This window comes from Saccopteryx bilineata, chromosome 1, assembly GCF_036850765.1.
Source record: "Saccopteryx bilineata isolate mSacBil1 chromosome 1, mSacBil1_pri_phased_curated, whole genome shotgun sequence".
Lineage (NCBI taxonomy): Eukaryota > Metazoa > Chordata > Mammalia > Chiroptera > Emballonuridae > Saccopteryx > Saccopteryx bilineata.
Genome location: NC_089490.1, coordinates 168,038,467 through 168,054,072, shown reverse-complemented (window position 1 = coordinate 168,054,072; position 15,606 = coordinate 168,038,467). Strand labels below are relative to the sequence as shown.

At 36.5% G+C, this 15,606-nt stretch overlaps 1 pseudogene; it reads right to left on the bottom strand.

Moving 5' to 3' along the window:
• Window positions 1-1,952: 1,952 nt before the first annotated feature.
• Window positions 1,953-2,460, bottom strand: LOC136320242 (mitochondrial import inner membrane translocase subunit Tim17-A pseudogene; annotated as a pseudogene).
• Window positions 2,461-15,606: the final 13,146 nt, after the last annotated feature.

Here is a 15,606-nt window from a genome sequence, read left to right as displayed (position 1 = left end):
AGGCTGGGCACTACCTTATAGCAGATCCAAAACCGCTGAATTTGGTCTGAATGCAGAAAACTGAAAAACAATTTAATTTCCATGACAGACCACCTCAAAGACTCTAGAGTTAAGAGTACTTGGTACTTTTGGAAGTCAAGGTGACTGCAGAGTTTAAACCAGCAGGACTGGTTGAAAGTACTCTGCACAGGGGACTGGCCTGAGAGAGCGGGCACCAGTGATGACAGACACCTTACTGATAAAGGAGGGATCACAGGAATGGTGACAGCATCCTCCCCTCTTCGGGCTCCACAGTGCTGAGCGCCAGCTCTCTGGGTAAGAGCGTCTTCTCCAGGGACTTGGACAGCTCGACAGAAACCAGCTGACACACTCATTCTCACACTGGGTTCCAGGAGCCCCTCAGATTCCCTAGATCCTCGGAGGTGATCAAGGTCTAATCTATTTTTAAAATACCACTACAATCTTATTTGCCATTTTCACTCTCACTTTCTCAGAAATATATAGCGAAGTTTTATACATTTTAAGATTTTTGAAAGCAGAAACAATGGTGGGTCCAGCTGTCCTATGTTAAGCTGGATATTAAAAAGAGTGATACAAATGTAAAATAATGTCACTCTTTCAGTTTTTTGTTTTTGAAAAATAACATTATTTTTCATGATGGTATGTTACTTGTATTAAAATGTAATGTCTTTACTCTATTTTTTAATGAATTAATATTTTTAACCCAGTTTAAATTTCTACCACAATAAATAACATAGATGCAACCCACATAAACAAAAGTCATTTGGGGGGTCCTTAATCATTTTTTATCATAGAAAGGGGTCCTAGACCAAAACATGCGTGGACCAATGAGTTAAAAAAAAAATGACACTGTGGGTCCTACCAGTGAAAGCATATGTCCCCATCACCCCACAGTGAACACCACCAACAACAGACCCTACCTACGTACACAGAGCTCCCAATTTGCTTTAAAAAATCTTGTTATTTTAAAATGAAATAAAGGCACAAAGAACCCTCACATAAAATGAATACAAAGTGTAGTTATTTATTTTGAAGCTAACACTTTTGTAACCACCATCCAGGTTAAGAAAAAGAACTTTGCCGGTTACCCCTGAAGCCCCTCCCCCTGTCCCATAGATACTGGAGTTCAGTCTTGCCCCTGGTTTGTTGTTTTAACATGGTAAAATATATTCAACATAAAATTTATTGTTTTAGTCCTTTTTTAAGTCAAAGTTTACCTTGTCCCTGGTTTAAAATTCAATTCTTTATAAAGTCTTTTTTTTTTAATCTATACATTCCCCTCCATTTTTTTAATTTTCTTTTATTTGTTCTTTCAATTTATTTGTTGAAGAAACCAGACAGCTGAGCCTTAGAGTGTCTTACAGCCTGGATTTTACTAATTCCTAATCATGGTGCAATTCCCCTTCCTCTGTACTCAGTGCCTCCTGTGAATCATCAACTGGATAGAAAAGTAGATCCAGAGACTTCATCAGGCCTGAGTTCAACCCAATCTGCTTTCCAATGCCCCACTGTTGAGTATAAAGAGACAGCCAAGGCTCACAAAAGATTTCAAGACTGCATCTAACATGATAACTTCCAGAAGTTTGGTTTCACTAACAGAGCACACAAAAGAACGGAGAGATCCACAAGGAGATGACAGCCATGTTTCACTGCTGTTTGCTCTTAGGTCCTTCAACTTTTACACACTTAGTACGTTTCCTTTTAAACATCCTAGACAACTGCTTTGATTGCAAATGAAATCCACATGTGAACAAATAAATGGCTTATCTTTTAACTGTCCCCCATGTTCCCTTAAATAGAAAAAAAAGTGGTAACTGTCTCTTCATAGCCTGTTTTGGCCACAGTTGTCCCAGGTATGGTTTTAAAAACAATCTTCAACTTGATGTTCTTAGATCCTTTCTTGAAGTACAACTAATTATGTTATTAAATTCCTACTGATATTGCTGATAGATTCCACAAGATAAGGTTGGTAACGGAGCTGCTGACAACAGGGAGAAGTTCTTTAGCAAACTGAGGACCATTAGGAAATTATGCAGAGGCAAACATTGTCAACAAAATACCCGCTGCTTCAATTAAAACTGAAGAATGCCACCTCTCATGGCTGACCCAACTATGGACACTGGTCCATTTCTTCCTGCCAGGATGGTTCCTATTAAGACTCCACTATTGGCAGAATTCCAGGGGTCATGCTTCCCTCTGACTTCAACCATGCTGTAGTCCATCATAGAAAACAGACCATTCCAAATGGCAGTGAAACCTCCAAACTGGGAAGCCCTCGTTTTAACAGCTGTCAAACTCCCTCATAGTCTATGGTTTACTCCCAATTGAGAATTGCAAAAAACTTCAGAAAATACCACCACCTATTGTACCCGTCATAGAGGTGCCACCACAGTCATCCACAGTTTTCCAGGGGCCAGCCTCTTGTACACACACCTCCATCCTAACTCCTGAGACAAACTAAGAAGTAACAAAGAAACCCATCCTTTTCCCATACAAATGAGCCCCCCTACAACTAAAAGCAGATTTTTCAGCAGAAAGTTTTCAGGTCAGAAAGGAGTGGCATGATACAGTCAAAGTGATGAAAGGAAAAAAGAATTCCAACCAAGAATGTTCTATTGGGCAAAGTCTCACTCAGAATTAAAGAAAGCTCTGGCCAGTGGCTCAGTGGATAGAGTTTTGGCCCAGTGTATGGATGTATCGGGTTCAATTCCAGTCAGAGCACATAGGAGAAATGACCATCTGCTTCTCCCCCCTCCCTTTATCCCTTCTCTCCCTCTTCCCTTCCCACAGATAGTGGCTCAATTGGTTTGAGTGTGGCCCTGGGTGCTGAGGATAGCTCTATTGGAGCACATCAGCTTCAGGTGCTAAAAATAGCTCAGTTCTCGAGCATCAGCCCAGATGGGGTTGCCAGGCCAATCCTGGCCAGGGAACATGTGGGAATCTGCCTCACTATCTCCCTTCTTCTCACCTAAAAAAAAAAAAAAAAAAATTAAAGGAAAGATAAAGAGGTTTCCAGACAAGCAAAATCCTCACCACTGGACAGATATCATTCAACATTTTAAAGAAAATTCTTTACCTGAAACAAAAAGATGCTAATTAGTAATAGGGAAACATAGGAAAGAATAAATCTCATTGGTAAAAGTAAATATATAATTCATAAAACTCTAATGGGGTGGATTATTTGGATTATTCTCCTAGTTTTGTTTTTTTTTTGTATTTTTTTTTTCTGAAGCTGGAAACGGGGATAGACAGACAGACTCCCACATGCACCCGACCGGGATCCACCCGGCACGCCCACCAGGGGCGATGCTCTGCCCACCAGGGGGCGATGCTCTGCCCCTCTGGGGCATTGCTCTGCAGTGACCAGAGCCACTCTAGCGCCTGGGGCAGAGGCCAAGGAGCCATCCCCAGTGCCCGGGCCATCTTTGCTCCAATGGAGCCTTGGCTGCGGGAGGGGAAGAGAGAGACAGAGAGGAAGGGGGGGGGGTGGAGAAGCAAATGGGCGCTTCTCCTATGTGCCCTGGCCAGGAATCGAACCCGGGGCCCCGCACGCCAGGCCAATGCTCTACCGCTGAGCCAACCAGCCAGGGCCGATTATTCTCTAATATAGGTAGTATGAAGCTTAAAAGACAAAAACCTAATAACAACTGCAATAATTTTTAAGAAATACACAGGATAAAATTATGTAAATTGTGACATTAAAAAATTAAAATGTGCCTGAGTAGGCAGTGGTACAGTGGATAGAGTGCTGGCCTGGAATGCTGAGGAACCAGGTTTGAAACCCCGAGGTCACTGGCTTGAGTGCAGGCTCACCCAGCTTGAACACAGGCTTACCAGTTTGAATGTGAGGTGATTCTATGTATAGAATGTGAGCATGGGATCATAGGTATGACCCCAAGTTCACTGGCTTGAATCTCAAGGTTGCTGGCTTGAGCCTAAGGTCACTGGTTTGAGCAAAGGGTCACTGTCTTAGCTGGAGCCCCCAGATCAAGGCACATATTAGAACGCAATCAATGAACAACCAAGGTGATGCAACTATGAGTGGATGCTTCTCATCTCCCTTCCTGTCTGTCTGTCTTTCTCACTCACAAATAAATAAATAAATAAATAAAATATGTGATGGGAAATTAAAAATATAAAGTTTTAAAATATATCCAAAGCTAAGTTGTTATCAACCCTAAATTTGCTGTTTTATATATAAATTGTCTTATGTAACCTCATGGGAACCACAAAGTAAACACCTATAGTAGATATACAAAAGACAAAAATAAATGACTGTAAGCATATTACTACAAAAAACTCATGAAATCATAACAAAAGATGGCAATGGAAGAAAAAACAAAGAAATTACAAAACAGCCAGAAAAAATTAAGAAAATGGCAATAATTACATACCAATCAATTATTACATTAAATGTAAATGAGTTAAATTCTCCAAGACATAACATGACTGAATGGATTAAAAATACCAGAACCATTCATATGCTACCTACATGAGACTCACTTCAGCTATAAGGACACAAAATGACTGAAAGTAAAAAGATAGAAAAAGACATTTCATGCAAATGGAAACCAAAAATAAGCCAGTGTAGCTATACTTTATCAGACAAAGCAGAGTTTAAGACAAAGACTCTACTAAGAGGAAAAGGTTATTATATAATGATAAAAGCATCATTCGAAAAAGAGAACATAACTTTAGTAAATATGTATGCACCCAACATAGGAGCACTTACATAAATGAAGCAAATATTGACAAACGTAAAGGGGAAAACTGAAAGTATTTATAATATCAGGGAACTTTAATGCCCTGCATACATCAATAGGCAGATTATCCAGACAGAAAATCAGTAATAAAACATGGCCTTAAATGACAAATTAAACCAGATTGACATAAAAATATACAGAACACCATCCAAATGCAATGGAAGGTACATTCTGCTCAAGCATACATGGAATATTCTCCTGGACAGATCATATGTTAGGCCACAGAAGAAGTCTTAATAAGTTTAGGATTGAAATCATATCAAGCATCTTTACTGACAACCATAATATAAAAGCAAATTGATTACAACAAAACTGGAAAAATCACAAACATGTATAGATTAAACAGCATGCTATAAAACATCCAATATATCAAAGAAGAAAACAGAAGGGAAATAAAAAAAATACCTTGAGACAAGTCAAAATAGAAAGACAACATACAAAAACTTATGGAATGCAACAAAACAATTCTAAGAGGGAAGTTTATAGTGATAAAGGAACAAAAAAAATCTCTAACACTCTAAGAAACTAGAAAAATAACAACAAAGCCCAAAGTAAGTAGAAGGAAGAAAATAATAAATATCAGAAAAGATAAAGTATAAAAAAATATTTAAAAAATCAAAGAAACTGGCCCTGGCCAATTGGCTCAGCAGTAGAGCATCGGCCTGGTGTGCGGGGGACCCGGGTTCGATTCCCGGCCAGGGCACATAGGAGAAGCGCCCATTTGCTTCTCCACCACCCCCCCTCCTTCCTCTCTGTCTCTCTCTTCCCCTCCCGCAGCCAAGGCTCCATTGGAGCAAAGATGGCCCGGGCGCTGGGGATGGCTCCTTGGCCTCTACCCCAGGTGCTAGAGTGGCTCTGGTTGTGGCAGAGCTACCCCCTGGAAGGGCAGAGCATCGCCCCCTGGTGGGCAGAGCGTCGCCCCTGGTGGGCGTGCCGGATGGATCCCGGTCGGGCGCATGCGGGAGTCTGTCTGACTGTCTCTCCCCATTTCCAGCTTCAGAAAAATACAAAAAAAAAAAAAAAATCAAAGAAACCAAGAGCTGGTTCTTTGAAAAGATAATCAAGACTGATAAACTTTTAACCAGACTCAACAGAAAAAAGAAAAGAGGAACCAATAAAATCAGAAATGAAAGAGGAAAAGTAACAACTGATGCCACAGAAATACAAAAAATTATAAGAAAATATTATATTACAAACAACTACATGCTAACAAATTGGACAATCTGGATGAAACGAATAAATTCCTAGAAACATAATCTTCCAAAACTGAATCAGGAAGAAACAAAATCTGAATACACCACTTACAACCAACAAAATCAAAGCAGTAATAAAAAACCTTCAATAAACAAATGTTCTGTACTGGATGGTCTTATAGGTAAATTTTACCATTCAAAGAAGAACCAACACCTATGATTCTCAAACTATTCCAAAAAATTCAAGAGGAGAAAAATCTCACAAGCTCATTTCACAAGGCTAGCATTCCTTATTTAAAAACCATATAAAAACATTCAAAGAAAGAAAATTATAAGCCAATCATGATGAACAAGTAGCAAAAATTCTAAACAAACCAAATTCAGCAATACATTAAAAAGATCATATACCATAGTCAAGTGGGATTTATTCCTGGGATACAATGATGATTCAACATCTGCAAATCAATTAACCTGTTACACCACATAAACAAAATGAAGGAAAAAAGTCATATGATATTATCAATAAACGTAGAAAAATCAATTGAAAAAAATTTCACATCCATTTTTCATAAAAACTCTCAGCAAGGTTAGAATAGCAGGAACATACCTTCTCATAATAAAGGCCATTGATAACAAACCCACAGATAACATTATACTCAATAAGGAAAAACTAAAACTTCTTACCTTAAGATCAGATACAAGACAAGATGTCCATTTTCACCAATCTATAGTACTGGAATTCCTCCTTTGTCATATATTAATTGACCATATAGGTATGGATTTATTTAGTCACAGCAATTAGACAAAAAATAAATAAAAAGTATACAAATTAAAAAGGAAGAAGTAAAGCTGTCATTATTTGCAGATGACAGATACTGCATATAGAGAACCAAATGATTCTACCAAAAAACTACAAGAACTAATAAACAAATTTAGTAAAGTAGCAGAATATAAAATAAATGTTCAGAAATTGGTTTTATTTTTATACACCAAAAATGAACTGTCAGAAAGAAAAACTAAGAAAACAATTCCATTTACAATTGAATCAAAAGAATAAAAGACATAAGAATAAATTTAACCAAGGAGGTAAAAGGAATGTACTAAAAAAATTGTAAGACACTGAAGAAAATAACTGAAAAAGATACAAATACATGGAAACATATGACATGCTCAGGAATAGGAAGACTTTACATCACTAAAATGTCCATATTACCCAAAGCAATCTATAGAGTTAATGCAATTCCTATCAAAATACCAATGGCGTAATTTACAAAACTAGAACAAATAATCCAAAAATGTCTGTGGAACCAGAAAAGACCTTGAATAACCACAGTAATCTTCAGAAAGAAGAACCAAGTTGGAAGTATCATACTATTTATATCAAACTATACTACAAGGCTATAGTAATAAAAACAGCATGATATTGGCATAAAAATAGATATAGAGGTCATTGTAACACAATGGAGAGCCCAGAAATCATACTATTTGTAACAGCATGGATGGACCTAGAGAGTATTATGCTAAATGAAATAAGTCAGACAAAGACAAATACCATATGATTTCACTTATGAGAAAACTAAAGTGGAAAATAAACAAAAATAAGAACAGACTCATAGATACAGAGTGAATGTTGCTTGGGGGAGGTGCATTGAGGACTGTGAGAACAGGTGAGATTAAGAAGTACAATTTGCTCATCACAAAACAGTCACAAGGATGTAAAGTGTAGTGTAGGGAATACAGTCAATAATACCATAATAACTATAAGAGTGTCAGGTGGGTACTTGAAATATCAGGGCCACTTTATAAGTGTATGATTGTCTAACCACTATACACATACCTGAAACTAATACAAAATAATATTGAATGTAAACTATAATTAAAAAAGAAAAATCTCAAATAAAACACGTAACCTTATACCTCGAGGAAGCAGAAGAAAAAAATATGAAGCCCAAAGTAAGTTGAAAGAAGGATATTACACAGATCAGAGCAGAAGTAAATAAAATAGGAATATAAAGGGCCCTGGAAAACAAAAAAAAAAATTGTTTTTCAAAAAAGTAAAACAAAATAGGCAAGCCTCACTGTGGGGGGAGAAAAGAGAGACTATACTCAAATAATTAAGAAATAGAAAGTTACAACAGATATAACAAAAATACAAAGCATGATAAAAGAATATGCTGAAAGAATAAACACCACCAAATCGAACCACCTAGAAGAAATAGATAAATTCTTAGAATCATATAACCTTCCTAGATTGACACATGAATAGGAAATCTGAATAGATAGATCACTAGTAAGAAAATAAGAAACAGCAATCAAAAACTGACCAGAAAACAAAAGTCCAGCACCACATAGACTCACAGGTGAATTCTACCAAACGCTCAAAGATTAAATACCCAGTCTTCTCAAACTCATCTAAAAAATTAAAGAGAAAGAAATGCTTTCTAATTCATTTTATAAGGCAATTACCCTGATATTAAAACCAGGCAAGGACAACACATACAAATAAACCAACAAAACTACAGACCATATCTCTGACGAACATAAATGCAAAAATTCTCCAAAAAATATTAATAATTCAAATACAGCAATCAGTAAAAGAATCATAGACCATAATTAAGTGGGAATTATTCCAGGGATGTAGAGATAGTTCAACATCCAAAAATCAATGTGATACAATGTGTAAACAAAATGAAGGATAAAAATCATATGATCATCACAATAGAGGCAGAAAAAGCATTTGAAAAGATATACTATCCATTTATGATAAAAAATCTCAATAGAATGGGTATATAAGAAAAGTATCTCCACATAATATAGAGCAGGGGTCCCCAAACTACAGCCCGCGGGCCACATGCGGCCCCTGAGGCCATTTATCCGCCCCACCCCACCCCGCTGCACTTCCAGAAGGGACACTTCTTTCATTGGGGGTCAGTGAGAGGAGCATAGTTCCCATTGAAATACTGGTCAGTTTGTTGATTTAAATTTACTTGTTCTTTATTTTAAATATTGTATTTGTTCCCATTTTGTTTTTTTACTTTAAAATAAGATATGTGCAATGTGCATAGGGATTTGTTTATAGTATTTTTATAGTCCGGCCCTCCAACGGTCTGAGGGACAGTAAACTGGCCCCTTGTGTAAAAAGTTTGAGGACCCTTGATATAGGGTATAAATGACAAACTCATAGCTAACATTATACTCAGTGGTTAAAAACTAAAAGCCTTTCTTGTAAGATCAAGAATAAAATAAGGATGCACACACTCACCATTCTTATTCAACATACTACTGAAAGTTCTAGCCAGAGCCTATAAGCAAAAATAAATAAATCATAAATAAATAAATGAAAACCATTCAAATTGGTAAGGAATGTGTAAAACTAGGATATTTACAGATAACATGATTTCATATATAGAAAACCCTAATGGCCTCACCAAAACACTATGAGAAATTATACACAAAGGCAGTAAAGTTACAGAATATGAAAATCAATATACAAATAACTGTTGTGTTTCCATATAGTAATAACTATCAAGAAGAGAAATAAAGGAAACAATCACACTTAAAATCATAACAAAATAAAATAAAATACCTAAGCCCTGGCTGGTTGGCTCAGTGGTAGAACATCAACCCTGTGTATGGATGCCCCAGGTTCGATTCCCAGTCAGGGCACACAGGAGAAGCGCCCATCTGCTTCTCCACCCCTCCCCCTCTCCTTCCTCTCTGTCTCTCTCTTCACCTTCCGCAGCCAAAGCTCCATTGGAGCAAAATTGGCCCAGGTTCTGAGAAGGGCACAATGGCCTCCGCCTCAGGTGCTAGAATGGTTCTGGTTGCAAAGAAGCAATGGCCCAGATGGGCAGAGCATCACCCCCTAGTGGGCTAGCTCAGTGCATCCTCGTCAGGCACATGTAGAAGTCTGTTTCTCTGCCTCCCCACTTTTCACTTAAGAAAAAAGAAAAAAAAAGAATAAAATGCCTAAACAAACTTAACAAAGGAGGGGAAACCTGTACACTTGAAAAAGATAAGACTGTTGAAAAAAACTGAAGACACAAAAAAGGAAAGAAATTCTGTGCTCATGAATTGGAAGAATTAACATTGTTAACATGTCCATATCACTTAAAGCAATCTACAGATTCAATGCAATCACTATCAAAATCCCAACAAGCATTTTTCACAGAAATAAAACAAAAACTTCTGAAAGCTGCTTGAAACCACAAAAGACCCTGAATAACCAAAGCAATCCTGAAGGGGGAAAAAGAAAGCCAGAGGTATTACACACACCAATGTCAAACTATACTACAACACTATAGTAATCAAAAAGTATAGTATTGGCAGAAAAACACACACAGAAACCAATGACACAGAAGTAAACCCACACATATATGAACAACCAATTTACAACAAAGAAGGCAAGAACATGCAGTAGAAAAAAAAGTTCTTCAGTAAATAGTGTGGGGCTCCTGACAGCCACATGCAAAAGAATGAAAATAGACCACTTTCTTATACCATAAATGCGCAAAAGACTTGAATGTAAGTCCTGACATCATAAAACTCCTAGAAGAAAAGATAGGCAGCAAGCTCCCTGAGTTAGTTTTGGCAATGATATTTAGAATTTAACACCCAAAATAAAAGCAACAAAAGCAAAAATAAGTAAGTGGGAATAGATTAAAAATAAAAAGCTTCTGCCTGACCAGGCGGTGGCGCAGTGGATAGAGCATCGGACTGGGATGCGGAAGACCCAGGTTTGAGACCCCAGGGTCGCCAGCTTGGGCGCGGGCTCATCTAGTTTGAGCAAAAAGCCCACCAGCTTGAACCCAAGATTGCTGGCTCCAGCAGGGGGTTACTGTGTCTGCTGAAGGCCCACGGTCAAGGCACATAAGAGAAAGCAATCAATGAACAACTAAGGTGTTGCAATGCACAATGAAAAACTAATGATTGATGCTTCTCATCTCTCTCCGTTCCTGTCTATCCCTCTCTCTGACTCACTCTCTGTCTCTGTAAAAAATAAAAAATTAAAAAAAAAATTAAAATAAAAAGCTTCTGCACAGCAAAGGAGACCATTAACAAGATGAAAGGCATTTCATTTTGGAAGATTTCTTTCATATAATGGAAGAAAATATCTGTAAATCATGTATCTGATAAGGGGTTAATATCTAAAATATACAAAGAACTCAATCAACTCAATAGCAAAACAAAAATACAACTAAAAATGGACAAAGGATATGAATAAACGTTTTTCCAAAGACACACAGATGGCCAACAGGTACATGAGAAGTCCTCAACATTACTAATCATCAGAAACATGAAAATCAAAGCTATAATGAGGAATCACCTTACACCTATCAGAATGACTAATATCAAAAAGACGAGAAATAACAAGATGGAGTGAAGAGATCCCTTGTGCACTCTTGGTGGGAATGTAAATTGGTGGAGTCACTATGGAAGACAGTATAGAGGGTCCTCAAAATATTTTTAAAATTATATACAACACACACAACATGGAAGCAACCTAAATGTTCATCAACAGATGAATGGATAAAGAAATATGTGTGTATATGTGTGTGTGTGTGTGTGTGTGTGTGTGTGTGTGTGTGATATCACACATAGAGGAATATAAGCCACCAAAAAAAAAAAAAAAAAGAAATCTTGACATTTGTGACAACATGGATGAACCTTGAAAGCACTGTCTTAAGTGAAATAATCAGACATAGAAAGATAAATATCATATGATCGCACCCACATGTGTAGTCTTTAACAACAACAACAAAAAAGAGGTCATAGATATGAAGAACAGATTAGTGTTTGCTAGAGGCAAGAAGTAGATGGTAGGTGAAAGGGGAGAAGAGGGTTAAAAGGTACAAACTTTGTTATAAAATAACTAATTCCTGGGGATGCAATGTACACCCCAGTGACTACAGTTTACAATAATGTATTCTATCTCCAAAAATTGCTAAAAGAGTTAATCTTAAAAGTTCTCATCACTAGAAAAAAAAATTTGTAACTATATGTGGTGATGAATAATAAGTAGATTTAGTGTGGTGATCATTTCCCAATAGATACAAATACTGTATGATGTGGAGCATATCAAACTAATATGATGTTGTATACGGCACTATATTTCTAAAAAACACAAAGTACTTAGAAATAGAGTTAACAGATATGTGAAAGATGTGTATGCTGAAAACTACAAAATCTTGCTTTAAGATCACACTAAATAAAAACAGGCATTAACTCCAAAGAGCTTATATTTTAGCTAAAAGTAAAATTAATATAAAAAGCTTAAACTTATTAAATTCTTTTCATATATTTTTCAAGTTAGGGTAGTGGTATGATTTCTCAATTTGCACATTTTTCCATTTTGAAAGCATCAAAAAATGTTTCAACAGCGTTAGGTCAAAACTCTTAAAAAATTTTTTTAAAGATTTTATTTATTCATTTAGAGAGAAGAGAGAGAGGGAAAGAGAGAGAGAAAAGGGGGAGGAGCAGGAAGCATCAACTTCCATACATGCCTTGACCAGGAAAGCCCAGGGTTTCAAACTGGCGACCTGCAGCGTTTGTGTTGGCCTCAGGTCAACACTTTACCCACTGCACCACCACAGATCAGGCTCAAAACTCTTGTAAATCTAGAATACCTCTAGTCTTCCTTTATTCTACATAACAGAAGCATATACATTAGATGATCTTCTCTGTTATCTTCTCAATTATTGCTCACCAAAGTAATTTATAGCATATAATTCTATCTTTAGAAAGCAGTTAAAAACTATCTCATAAACTGAATATGAATAAAGTATGAGAAGCAGCACCAATTTTAAAACTTTCCATACAAAATTTTAATATGTTGTCTTTAAGAACAAACCGTTTTTTAAAAGGTACTAAACACAGGTTGGATTATGGGCTCATAAGAGTCACAGAGCAGCTACAGATGAGACTTGTTAAGAATTCATTGAAGTTCTTGAATCTCTGAACATAAGCAACAGCTGGCATTTATTTTGATAAGCATTAAATTACAAATTCTTCCAGGTTAGTGGAAATGGGTAAAATTCACCTGGGATGGAACAGTAAAAGCTTATTTTACCAACTGCAAGCTCTCTCTGCATATCACACCAGCAGCTTGAAAGGGACTGGGGGTGAGGGTGCAATAGTTAAAAGGGTTATATTTTTTAAAGTGTCAATATACACACTTCAAGTTTAAACCTATCCCTAAGCTACATTTTAGTGTCATCAGTTGCTTTCTTCCTGATCACCAGTCAAATCAGTCTCACTGATCATTTCAGGACATGAGGTGTCCAGAGAAGGGAATTCAAGCCTGAGAGGATGTCAAATGAAGAACTGCAGGAGCCAAAAGCCTGCAGGTGAGACAGCATGAGAAAAATGGCCTGCTCTGTCTGCAGAAACACTCCTCGCTTAGAAGCATCAGCGACCGCATTCGAAACCATCTTTAATGTTGCATTTCCTAGATATGCCTGGGACTGTTAATGCTTGACAAATTCTGTAAATTACCATGCCTGCATTTAGTAGACAATTTGGTTAATAATACTAATTTAATTCCCACTTAACTGCTTTCTTACATCCTAAATAAACTCTTGTAAGTAAAGAAGACTATTTCAAAGATAAATTCTAAAGTTATTTTTAAGAAACCTGCAATCTTATCTTAAACATAAATTTGGCTTTATTACTTTTTTTTATTATTACTCTGCATTTATTTAGTACTGTATATCCTATTCAGGTTTTTTGCCTTGACTTTCAATGTCAAATTAAATCTGATTATTTAAAATAATGTTCAACTCCAATAAAACTGTAAAAAGATTACTTTTTAAAACAGTAAATATTTAAAACATTTTTAAGTAACAAAAATCAGTATGAATCCAGTGATGTTAAAATATCACACTATTCCCCACAAAGTAGTTCAATGCAAAATAAATGTTGCCTGTTACTGTACATTCAGTTTATGTCTCTGTCTCTATTTCAGATAAGTATTTTCTTTTAAAACTAATGCTTCTGTTCCTTGTAAAGACACCTAATTTGTTATTACTGTATATTTATCATTTACAATTGTTCATAAGTAATTAAACATGTACTATCTAAAATTTTAGGGTAATAATCATATTCAAAATACTCTTAATTTTTAAAATGTCTTTTTTTATTTTTAAGCAACGTGCTATATTGAGTGTTTTGTAGATTAAAAAGTGACACTTTCACCTTCTAAATTAAAACTTAAGATAAAGGTTGATGCCCATCATCATTGAGAATTTTTATAGAATGAATCAACTGTACCACATTTATGTTTCTAGACTATTATGCCCAGCTGTTCAACCAGGGGTAATTCCACAGGACAAAAAACAGACTTAAACTCATGTCTGTATCAAGCCAATACGTTCTTGTCAACCAGTATAGTAACTGATCCTCCAAGGCACATGAAAAAGAACACAGTATTTAACTTGAGCAGGGCTGCTAAAGTACTGACAGCTAACCAATGACCTGTAAATACTCCTATTTTGGCAATGGCCCACAAGGTTAACTTCTAGAGAATTCAGCCTGATATAATAAAATAACTCACAAAAATTAAGCTTCATAATTTTTTCCACTTTTGAGACAAAATATGTCATTTAGGGTAATACGTGTTTATGTCACTTGAAAAATGTCTCTATACTAAAATCGCTCCAGTCTATAAGTTACATACCACTTAGAAAACACAGTTGTTCAAACATTGTTCTTTTCAGATACCCAAATAAAGATGGAAATCAACATTTGTAGCATGAATAGGTTTGATTAGCAAGTGTCACCACGTAGATGTGACTGTCTAATCAATGAAGTGCCCTTGAGTCTAATCACCATTATAACTGAGTAATCTGGACATTACATTTTAAAAGTCATATCTAATTCTGATACAAGTATACACAGAATATTAAAAATTTAACAGGACAATGGTATATGCAATAAAGCTTGCAGAGAACATGTCCTAAAGTTCTGTAAAGTACTACATAATATATTAGGCAACTAATCCTAAATGCCTCATATCATAGACATATGCCAGAAGAACTATAGATTTATTAATAAAACCTTGTGATTAGTCTGAGACATAATATATATATTACCAATAAGATAATTAACTTATATAATCACTATTCACGATTTTCAATCACTTAAGCTTCAAAAGAAGGCAAATAAGTACTCTTTGTAAAATGAAAAATAATTTTTAAAATATTAAATTTTTTTCTTTTTATTTTTACTTAGAGGCAGGGAGGCAGAGAGACTCCTGCATGGGCCTCAACCGGGATCTACCTGGCAAGCTCTCTACAGGGTGATGCTCTGCCCATCTGGGGCTGCTGCTCCACTGCTCAGCAACAGAGCTCTTCTTAGTGCCTGAGGCAGAGGCCATGGAGCCATCCTCAGCACCCGAGGCCAACTTGTTTGAATTGAGCCATAGCAGTGGGAGGGGAAGAGAGAGAAAGAGAGAGAGAAAAGGGGGAGGGGCGGAAAAGCAGAGGGTTTCTTCTCCTGTGTGCCCTGACTGGGAATCAAATCTGGGACTTCCACACACCAGGCCAATTCTCTACCACTGAACCAACTGGCCAGGGTCAAATTTTTAAAGTCATAAAAAAAATAGATGGATTAAGAGTTAGACGTGCCATGTG